The sequence below is a fragment of the Coptis chinensis genome, chromosome 7 (genome assembly GCF_015680905.1).
Source record: "Coptis chinensis isolate HL-2020 chromosome 7, ASM1568090v1, whole genome shotgun sequence".
NCBI lineage: Eukaryota > Viridiplantae > Streptophyta > Magnoliopsida > Ranunculales > Ranunculaceae > Coptis > Coptis chinensis.
In genome coordinates, this window is record NC_141462.1 from 43,816,317 (window position 1) to 43,828,810 (window position 12,494).

A 12,494-nucleotide genomic window follows, 5' to 3' on the forward strand; every position below is an offset into this window, starting at 1 on the left:
TGGCGCCATTTGATATAACATAAAATTGACTAGTTTACCTACGAAATAAAGCGATGAAACTCTAAACGTAAGTAAAACTAAATGATATTTTAAGTGCCTATATTTTATCAAAGAATTCTACTCTCAATCCTATGAGATATAGTGGAGTAGAGTGATTCGTTCCACTCCTAGTCCTTCCGCATGTTGTGTTTTCTAAGTATAAGTATTCTACTCTAAGTCTAATGAGAGATTTACGAAGTGGCTACTAGAGTACGATGCAACTACCCACAAGATGCACTAGTTAACTATTAGAACAACTATGGGAATGCTACGTTGATTCGATGATAAGGAGTTAGAGGGGGATTGATTCCACCTTAACTCGACTTAATCCTATTAACCATTTAATCGTCAGAATCGAATGAATCGCTTCGCAGAACAATTGGTTCTTCCTAATCCCTAATTACACATGGCATTCCTACCAATTCATAACTAGCATGTGAACGATTAAACCCATTCTCATGGTGAACTAATCGTTTAGAGTGGAAAGGAAATTACGACGATTCTAACGATAATCGAATCAAGCTTTCATCAAGGCTTCTCAACCCCTCTAATGGAGGTTTAGCCGAGAATCATTACGCTAATCATTTCCGATTAAATTTAAACTAAACATGATATAAAGAATTAAAATTTACTAATCTAAATTAAACAATAATTAAAATCTAATTAATAACTAAGAATTGAATAACAAGTAATAAATGAATCAGATTTAACACAAATGTAAATGACAAGAATCGAAATTTAACGACTAGCTATTTTATTAATCAAACTAATTAAGAGTAATGATTATAATAGTTTAATCTAAAACAAGAATTGGATTTGAAATTAAACTTAATTAAAACAATTAAATCTAGATCTAGAAGCTATTCTAATGGCTACTTTCTATTCTAAGGTCCTTTATCTTCTAACCTAAAAATCTACTATTCTCTACTAAAAAATCTACCATTAACAAAGAGCTAAGCTTTGGTTTTTATACTTTCAGATCCAAAAATCGTGCATGGGCTTGGAGCCATGTTTTGGGCCAGAGAATCAGGCCCAAAACCCAATTCTTTCAGTCCAAAAAGGCCTCTTCAGCTACAGTTGGCTTTAACAGACTTTTCGTCCACTTATGCTCTTCTGATTGGGTCAAAGCTTTGACCATTGGAAAGCTCTTTCCAAGCCGGTCGTTTTGACATAAGGTAGGCCCCATTCCGAGGTCTGAGTCCAAAGATACGGCCTTCAGAAGTTCTACTGACTTGGGTGCTATTTCTGCCCGTGTCGACTTTTCAGCTTTTGACCGGGCTTTAGAAAAGCTTTGTCTTCTTGAAACTTGGCCTTTAATCACGAAACTCCTTAGTAACCGACCTTTGCTCCTTTATCTCGCTAAAGTGGCGCATTTTCGCACATAATGGACTTTGAAACCCGAAATGCATAAAAACACGTAATCAGTGTTAACTCTTAATTATTACTCACATAATTGGTCTAAAAGTATGACTGTTACAGGGTTAAAACTATAATTTTGGGCTCTTATCAGACTTCTTTATGGTTATGTAGAAGTCCTTTGTAAAAGGCACGAACTAACGTGTCTTTCACTAAGTTATGATGTGGACACTCTATAAGGAGATCGGTGAACGATTCCAAGCCTCGAAAATGATTCATGAGGATTTTGTCGAAAAGAAATGAATCTTGGAAAGCATCTCATCCATCTTTAGGGGTGCGTGAAAAATGTTTCATAAACAATTTGAACAAGTTTAGCCCTACGAGTCCACAGAATTAGGCTTTGGGCAGTTAACCAAAGACGCTTTATCGGCTAACGGAAAGGAAATACCCTTAGTTTAATTTGTTCCGCACCAACCGTAGGATGGTGGAATGTTGTTAGGACTTGTTCAATCCTACGTAATGTAGCCGATAAGGTTTTTCATGGTCTAATCCATGAAAAACGGGTAACAAATTAAAAATATTTGGGGGGATTCAGAAATCCCCCACAGGGTCTGCTAGAACGATGCAAGATTTGGGGATATCGCTCAAGGCTTTATAAAAGTCCGAGACAGGAGTTTCTTCTTCGTCGGGCATTGTGTCAGGTGGTGTGTGTGAAATAGTAGCTAGAGGTGGAGTGGGTGGTATACTAGATAGAATTGTTTGTTAACGTTGTTGTGTGATTACGTTTGGTGTTTTTGTTCGACCAGACCTTAATCTCATACAAGGCTAAGACCAAATTTAGCTAAACACATCAATACTCCAAACAATTCTGATATACTAGTATAAACCTCTAATAGGAGATGCGAGGTGTGGAAGAAAGGAATACCTGATTGCGTCATTGCTTCGCTTATGAATAGCGTCTTGTTTACTCGTGTTCAGTGTATATAACAAGTTAGAACACTGAAAAACTTGAAAAATCAAAGTTCGAATCAAAACTGTAGTAATCCGGAAAAATTTAGCTTAGGGCGCGGGTGCGCTCGCATAAGGCGCGGTCGCACTCCGTGTAACTTCAAGTTACAGTGATTTAGGGCGGGTCGCACTCCACATGGGGGCGGGTTACGCTCAGTGTTCCAAACTTATAAGGCGAGGTATGCTCCCTCAGCGGTCGGTCCACCCTCCAAGAATAAGGCAGCGCAGGCTTCCACTTGAAGCCGAAGTCGCTCCGCGTTTTTTTTTTTTCGGAAGTTTTCAATGCTGAAACGGACAACCACAGTATGAATCAAACAAGGGTGGGTGGGTGAAATGGGACTTTAAGAAAAGTACTTACACTACGAAAACAATTCGAAAGTGAAACTAAGATGGCAGCGGCGCCATTTGATATACGATAAAATTGAATAGTTTACCTACGAAATGAACGATGAAACTCAAAATATAAGTAAACTAAAACTAGATTATGTGCCTATATTTTATCAAAGATTTCTACTCTCAATCCTATGAGATATAGTGGAGTAGAGTGATTCGTTCCACTCCTAGTCCTTCCGCATGCTGTGTTCTCTACGTATAAGTATTCTTAACTCTAAAGTCTAATAAGAGATTTACGAAGTGGCAACTAGACTACAGATGCAACTATCGACTATTAGAACAACTATGGGAATGCTATGTTGATTCTATGATAAGGAGTTAGAGGGGGATTGATTCCACCTTAACTCGACTTAATCCTACTAATCCATTTAATCGTCAGTAATCGAATTGAATTGCTTCGCAGAACAATATGGTTACTCCTAATCCCTAATTACACATGGCATTTCTACCAATTCATAACTAGTATGTGAACGATTAAACCCATTCTCATGGTGAACTAATCGTTTCTAGAGTGGAAAGGAAATTACGACAACTCTACGATAATCGGAATCAAGCTTTCATCAAGGTTTCTCAACCCCCTCAATGGAGGTTTAGCCGAGAATCATCACGCTATCATTCCCAATGGAATTCAAACAAGACATGATATAAAAGATTGAAACTTTGCTTGTTTAAACCCAATTCAAAACTACTAATGCAATAATTTGAATTAAACTAATAATGACAATTACTTAAATCTGCGAATTGAAATTAAACAATTAATGGAAATGAAACTAACTTATGGAGAACACAATTTTATTAATCTAATGAATAATAAAACAATGATTCAAATACTAAATTAATAATCTAACTAATCTAAGTCTAGCTATCTACGTAATAAGGGAAATTAGATCTACACAATTGTAAATGACAAGAATCGAAACTGACAAACTAGCTAATTTATTAATCAAACTAATTAAGAATAATGATTCTAAGAGTTTAATCTAAAACAAGAATTGAAATGGAACTAAACTTAATTAATCTACTGAAAACTAGATCTATAATTATCTATTGTTTTAGGTCTAACTAGCTACCATTAACTATCTCCTATTAACAAAGAGTGAAGCTTTGGTTTTTATACATTCAGAACCAAAAATCGTGCATGGGCTTGGAGCCATGTTTTGGGCCAGAGAATCAGGCCCAAAACCTAATTCTTTCAGTCCAAAAAGGCCTCTTCAGCTGCAGTTGGCTTCAACAGACTTTTCGTCCACTTCTGCTCCTCTGATTGGATCAAGGCTTCGACCATTGGAAAGCTCTTTCCGAGCCGGTCATTTTGACAAAAGGTAGGCCCCATTCCGAGGTCTGAGTTCAAAGATACGGCCTTCGGAAGTTCTGTCGACTTGTGTACTGTTTCTGCCCACGTCGACTTTTCCGCTTTTGATCGGGCTTTAGAAAGGCTTTGTCTTCTTGAATCTTGGCCTTTAGTCACGGAACTCCTTAGTAACCGACCTTTGCTCCTTTATCTCGTTAAAGTGGCACATTTCTGCACATAATGGACTTTGAAGCCTGAAATGCATAAAAACACGTAATCAGTGTTAACTCTTAATTATTACTCACATAATTGGTCTAAAAGTATGACTGTTATAGTTTTGGGCTCTTATCATGCAACAATGGCCTTTAGTGGAATAAGCCATTTGTTGACGAACTTGGGCCGTGTGTTCTGGGCGAACATGGGAAGCCCAAGCCCGTCAGGGGGCCCAACCCCAATTTCTCCTCATGGTCCCTGTTGTAGCCTATAAAAAGAAACCCCTCTTTCTTAGTCGTTTTACACTATGAAAAACTCAAGTTTCGTTCAAGAAAAAGAGTTCTAAAATCGGTTCTAATCTTGTGAGTGAGAGAAGCCAAGTGAGAAAGAAGGAGCTGGTAGATCGTTGCCCACACAACGTCCATTATAAGGATAGGAATACAACAGAAGACCAAGAGGTTACTGATTCGTATTCTCAGAGATATCACAGCTAATCTAAAGGTATAATTTCTAACCAAAATTGTGAGAAGCTTTATTTCGCTGTGAATAGTTCCCACGGTTTGTAAACTGCAACCGTAATAGTTCCTACAAGTCCTGCCCAAGATCATGTGATAGGGTGTATTAGTTTTTACCTCAACAATGTTTATGATAAGAGTTATCGGACTAGTAGCTACGAGTAGTTGGATCTCCCAAACTATCAGAGCTTTGTCCCCACTGAATCCATATAGGTTGGAGTTGGTAGCGACCATCTCAGAATCAAGAATCTGCAGCTTCTTGAATGTGTCGTAGTATAGCATATCTACTGAGCTGCCTGAGTCAACCAATATGCGATGCAAATTATAATCTCCAAAAGGGAGTGTCAGAACAAGTGCATCTTCATGTGGGCTTTGGATGCTACAACAGTCGCCATCAATGAAAAGGATAAGCGGATCTTTGTGGGTACCACATTGACCTGTGCACCCGTAGTCAGTTCACTGTTCATGATCCTCATTTGCTTGGCAATACGCATTTGATATCGTGCACCATTTTCAATGACCTACCCACTTCGTTTGCTGGCCTTTCTGAAAATCATATTTAGCTGGATGCGGCCATTGAGAGGTCCAGTTCTTGGGGGATCCTAAACTGACATACTAATCTCCTCAGACTGTATTGTGTTCACCTATTTGTGTGTTACAAACTACTTCAAATACTCCCTTTCAATCAGATCATGTAATTCATTTTTCAGGGTCCTACAAGCTCTGGTGTTGTGACCCTTACTTTATGGAACTTGTAGTAGGTTATTTGGTCTTTGGTACCCAAGGAGCATGGCTTAAGTGGAGCTGGCCATTTGAGGTAACTTTGATTCTTGATCGAGTCTAGGACCTCATCTGGCATTTTGTTCAAAGGGGCGAAGTTTCTGTCCAGTAAGGGAAGAGCTTTTTCAGCTCCTTCCACTCATGGTTTCTTCTGTGGTTTTCCATCTGCACTACTGGTTACATTTTGGTAATGTCCTCTAGGCATCCATCCCATTTATGGGGATTTAGCCCTTTGGCTACCTCGATTACCGTCTCTTTTCAGCTTTGGAGGGGAAGAGTTCCCTTCTCGAGGGGCCACAGGAGCTACCCAACTAACTTTTTTTGCTTCCTAACATCTGTTCAGAACATCCTCCTCTCACCACGCATGAGTCTCAACCCTGTCTAGGAGTTCCTCAAAATCACGGGGTGGTTTCCTGAAGTGGGATCCGAATAAGGCGTTATTCTCATCAAACCCTTGTTTGAAAGCTATTATGGCAGTCTGTTCATCGCAAGACTCTATTTGGATTGAAATTTCCATGAATCGTTGCATGTATGACCTCAATGCTTCTCCGTCCTTTTTCTTGATGTTGAACAATGCGTCGATCCGCTTTGGTTGGTGCTTGTTGCATGAATACCTATCTATAAAGGTCCTAAACATTTATTCTGAAGACCTGATATGCCGCTCAGGTAACCTGTGGTACCACTGGAGCGTAGATCTAGATAGGGAAGCTTTGAACTCTTGACACATGACATGGTCATACCTTTCATATTGTCCTATAATTGCTCGATATCTGAATATGTGATCTACCGAATCTGACTTTCCATTGAAGACACTAAACTTTGGTTGTCGATAACCACGGGGGTAAAGCTTTCTCATTATTCGAGATACAAAAGGAGATCTACCTGCCCCCATTATGGGGAATTTAACAAGGGAGTCTTGCATTTTTCTTCGCTTACTTGTCATTCGATGCATCTGACGTATCAGGTCATTCCTCTCAGTTTCCCATGCAGTTTCTTTGGTGGAATGTTTCTTGGTCTGAGCTCTTTTCCTGTGTCTAGGGTCGACATCACGATCCTGGTCAGTTGACACTGGTTCGGATGTTGTATCCGAGTCCTCATCTGAGTTGCTCTATTCTGACTCAGATGTCTCACGTCAAGCTAGCCCCCACGCCTTGGGTTCTTTGCATGACCACCTTCTAGAAAGTCGTCATTATCAAGATCTTTGGTGGAATGTTTCTTGGTTTGAGCTCTTTTCCTGTGTCTAGGGTCGACATCACGATCCTGGTCAGTTGACACTGGTTCGGATGTTGTATTTGAGTCCTCATCTGAGTTGCTTTATTCTGACTCAGATGTCTCGCTTCAAACTGGCCCCCACGCCTTGGGTTCTTTGCATGACCACCTTCTAGAAAGTCGTCATTATCAAGACCAATGAGTAACTCCTTCCCTGTGTCAGATTGATACAAATGCCTCAGCAGTTGTACTTCTCGTTCAAGATTGCTTCTTTGCTATTCCAGAGCCTGTACTGCATGACTTGCCTGAACAGACTCTGGGTTGGTGAGGACAGCATTCTCACCAACTTGACGCTCCTCTTTAGCGTTATTCCTGGGGCTTGCACTAGGAGCAGCTGGTCCGTCGATGATGGTCATAGTTCTTTGGAGGGGGTTATTCATGTCATGGTGACCAACGTTCTCCCCCTTCATGTATCTCGTGCTCTTCTTCTCTCATGGCGATGCTATGCGTGGTAGCTCCACCCTTTGTTTTCTTTACTCCTACCATCACAATGGTAAGAGTTTTTAAACTAAATCAGTCGTTTGAACGAATGTTTACCTACTTTTGTCCCTACAGACAACGCCAAAAGATGTAGGGGAGTTTTCGAGTATCCCCTGATCTTCCTCTGTGCCTTGTGATCCAGAAGCTTTGACTGAGTAGAGAAGGGATGAGATGATTGTGAGTTTAGGGTTGAACCGCCTGGCGGCTGCCTACGTATCTCCTTGTTTATTTAGGAGAATCAAACCCTATTTTGCGTAGTTCCTAAGAGCGAATCCTGATGGTTTATATAGGAAGAGCTACGAGAGTCCTAGTGTTAGGACTGTCCTCACCGCTTGTGAGTTCCCTTCCATCTTTAGACTCTACCTTCCTATTAGGAATCCTCTCCTTATGGAAGTCTGAATCTAGACCATATCTTATGAAAGGTAAGTTTCCTTGTTGATCATAATGTCCCATCGTGTATAGGAAGATTATATCTAAAAGGTAACTCCTAAGATATGTCATCATGATTCCTTACTTATCATCAGAGATCGCCATCTTCAATTTCCTTCTGTTCTGGAACTGTTTATATCAGTTCCTAACAACTTGGGGAACTGTCATATTTAGAGGTGATCAGCAACGTGCCTAGCACATGTCCACTAAACACTTGTGTGAAGCACAAGATCACTTATTCACAGAACTGATCTGATAGTCCTCGTCTCATTCTGAACATTTATAGTCTTAGGCTATTTCCTATACACGTGTCATCTGTTCAATGACCGGAAATCCCCCGTACACTTTCCTTTAGAAATCACAACTTTTTGTACGAGTTGTCTTTATAACATCTCTACGTAGTTTTTCAAAAACTTGAGGATATAAAAATTAAAATCTTACACCCAAGAGTAACCAAAATGATACTGGATAAACGTATGATTTTATCTTCTTGTTAAAACCTCTATATGGTTAGAGATACCTTTTGTGAAAAACAACCTAAAAAAAACACATACACACACACACATTTCAAATGTGTCTGTATATGTAGTTGTTTACATACTTTACATTTCTCACTTTTTTATTTCTTAACTTGTTAATATAATAATAATCATGTATGCATGTTTAGTGCTTGATATATGAGTAGAAGGTAATACAAATACATCATGCCAAAAAATTTCGTATTTCTACATTATATATGTTTTTCAAATATAAATACAAAAACCCAAAAATTTCATGGTAGAATAATTAAGTAGCTTACTATTTAGATAAACCATGAATTTCTTGTTCTATATCCAGCAACCCACGCTCCAAACTTGTATTCTCATCACGAAGAATAGAGTACAGGTTACTGCCATTTTTGCTCATGTTCCTATTGATAGGGTTATATACTAAAAGCATTACTTTTGTATTAACTCTAATTCTTCATATTTTGAATGAGAATCATATGGGCAAATGATATGCATCTTATATATGTTATTAGTTATATGCATGCGTCTAATACTTTATGTTGTAGATGATATGGTGTGTGGTGATGCACAGAAGATCATATCATCAATACCTTATAAATTATAAGTAAACGTTCACAACCTAGATGGATTTGGACAAACCATTAGTACAGTTATAGTATAATCTAGTATTAGTCTATCTTGACTACATGATTACACTAGTACACTTTGTGTGTATTGAACAAGACCAATTGAGGTTGTTTCTCTTTATACTAACTATATAAGAGAACAAACACCTCTGTTATTATGGATGCTTGTCCTCTTAATACGGATATAATAATGGGCACTTACATGCATTGTACATTGCTTTAAATCATCAATGAGTGAGATTCATTTGTGAATCAACAAACTCGATGGATTGGATAATGACATTGTATGTAAGGTGTGATGTTGATTATAGAAGGAATCCATGACCCGCAGGAAGTCGGGTTGATGATGTCCCCTTGAAGAGCTCATAAGGATTGTCATGTAAACCTTGCAGGTTGATTGAATCCGACATGACAATGAGGTTGAGGTAGTGCTCAAGGACTTCAGAAGTTGATTAATGTAGTTGTCAGTAACTTGACTTAATCAATGGGCATTCGATATCTTAACATGGGGAGATCAACAAGCTTATAATATGGAGCCCATAAACGTAATACACATAATTTGGGTTTAGGGTGGTAGTGCAACAATGGCCATTAGTGGAATAAGCCATTTGTTGACCGACTTGGACCGTGTATTCTGGGTGAACATGGGAAGCCCAAGCCCGTCAGGAGACCTAACCCTAATTTCTCCTCATGGTCCCTGTTGTAGCCTATATATAGAAACCTTTCTTCCTTGGCTATTTTTACTAAGTTTTTTCTCAAGAAAGACAAGTTCCAAATTCGGTTATGATCTTGTGAGTGAGAGAGGCCAAGAGAGAAAGAAGGGGATGGTAGATCGTTGCCCACACAACGTCCATTCTAAGATAGGAATACAACAGAAGATCAAGAGGTTGCTAATTCGTAGAGCTTGGATTCTCAAAGATATCACAGCTGATCAAAGGTATGATTCCTAACCAAAACCGTGGACACCCCTTATTCCGCTGTGCATGGGTTTTCGCAGTTTGTAGTAAATCATTCGATGCAACCATAACTGTTCCTATACCTATGGTAATCCCTTTTATTTTCTTCATACTTTGAGGACAAAGCATATTTTTGTTTGGGGGTGGTATAGTAACATTCTACAAAAACTAGGCATTTATTATATAGCAATTCTTATATTAGATATATTAAGTATATATTTCTTTCTTTCTATAAATTTTTTTCAAAAAGAGTAAAAATATTTTTATGTTTAGTACTAAAAGTCTTGTTTCCTTTTTCCATGATGAACAAATGATTTAGAAGTCTCATTATAGCAATAGAGTAAAGATTTGTTCTTTGAACTCAGACTAATATACATACAATAGTTTCCGTATCTTTTCATGGATGGCATGCATCAGCATCATTAATTGTATATAGCAGTAAGTTTTCAAAGTTGAGGTTAAAACAATTAAGTTACATATCCTATGAGGATCTAGCCAAAAACCTCATCTGAATGATTATTGAGTGATGACACAAAAGATGTCTGGATAGAAAGATAACACGTCCACTTGCTTCATCACCACACCATATCCTAAGAGAGAATTTAGGCCCTTTTTGGATCGATATAGCCAAATAAACGTTAAAAACCCAAAAATATTATTTTTCCTCTAGTTCCCCGTTTGAGCCTTCATAATTTATTAAACATTTTTATTGCTTCGTCATCAATCCCTGAACCGTTACTACACACAATAAAGAACGTACCCAACTAACGAGTTGAGAATTGGATAAACAGTTAAAAGAGAAGATAAGGTCTTGTACAAAAATAGAATAGTTAGAAGCTTCAAAAAGCAAAAAAAAATAAATCAAAAATTGAAATCTCCCAAAAGTTCAAAATCAAAAGGAGTCTATTTCAAAAGAAACAAAAGCAAAGTTAGAACTCCAAAAATCAAAATCATATGGAGTCACAAAGTCAAAGGGCTAAAAAATGAATCACAAATTCAGAAGCAAAAGAACAAAGCGAAATTCTTATCAAGTTACAAATATCCTGAAGACTTAATTTCTCAACTTATCAGAGTTTGTTTAAAATTCTTTTTTATTTCTAAACCACTACCTTAGCTCTGTAATTCCTAATAAAAGACCTCTAGCTCAACTAGGAATAAGATGGTGTGAAAGTAAGTGAATATTGTGGTCAATCGACCCTAGTTTCTTTGGACATCATTCGTGTATGTGAGGAATATAAGTGCCCTCTGCACTTGAGAAAATGAAACTTGAGTGAATCTATCAGAGAGTTGTGATTGCAACACACCCCTGTGAGAACCCACCTTAAGGACGCTCTCCAAAAGTTTCAAAAACGACTCTGCTTTTGCATTTCACTGCTCATGTTTTACATGTTTATCTTTAGATGATTAAATTACTGTGTATATGTTGTTCTGAGTTCAAAGGAGCTTTTCCTTATTCCCCCGCTAATGAGATGTATAAACTTTTGAGAATAACAAGGAAACAAGACCCTTTATACTAGATAGAGGAAGTTTGTGAGTACCTTCTTTGGAAAACTCTCATGAGGCTTAAGCTTGTCTACTAGGGAATTCCTAGTGCTTTAAGGACTTGTTGCATATGGTCAATGCAATCGCACTCCGCGAAATGAGATTAGTATAATAAACACATATTTGACCTCTTCTGTTTTAATTTCACATATTTTCTTGGAGACAAGCAAAATGCTATTTTGGGGTAGTTGATTAGACCTCAAATATGTACTTTTATCCCCTTACAATGTTTCAATTCAGTCAATATTATGATCAATAACATAGAATAACCACCTTCTTATTGCCTTTCAGGTTACAAGCCTATTCTAGAACCAGAAACCTCAAAGTATACATTCTAGAGTCAAAAGGAACCTAAAAGGGACCAATTTGGAAGAACAGGAGAAAGTGCTAAAAGTCAAAGGTCAAAGTCAATGGTCAAGGTCAAAGTCAACTGAAGGACCTAAAAAGTCAAAAGCTCAAAACATCATTCTAAAACTGCTATGATCAAGACCCAACTCCTTCCAAGACTTGGACTCTACAAAGGAAGCTGCAGAAGACAAAAGGCCAAAGCTTGTATCAGACATGGGTTTAGGCCCAAGGCCTACTCCACTCAAGAAATCTAAAGAAAGTTCTAGAATTAGGTTTTTTAAAGTCTAAGAAATTAGAGGGCTAAAAGGGTCAATCTCTTCACACTATATAAGTGAAGAGATGGCTCACTTTTTTTTTTAAAAAACAGTTAGGGGTTAGGCAGACCCCAACCTGTATTAAAAGTGCAGCTTAACCACTTTGGTACATCATACCCCTAGCATCATCCTCCACTATTACATTTAACTCATACTCAAGAGGAGGAATTCTATAAAAGGTGCTTAGACTCTCACAAGGACTAAACCTATCCATTATAGTACTTGCCTTAGCTAGCCAGTCAGCCATTTTATTTCTCTCCCTATACACGTGGGAGACTACAACAGACTCAAACTTCCTCATGTTCATTCTGATCACAGCAATCAGGTCTAAACAATACGAATGACATATCTCCACCTTGTTGATTACTTGAACTGCCCTCAAGGAATCAGTTTCAACCATGATGTTCTTACAGTTCATGATTGAGCTCC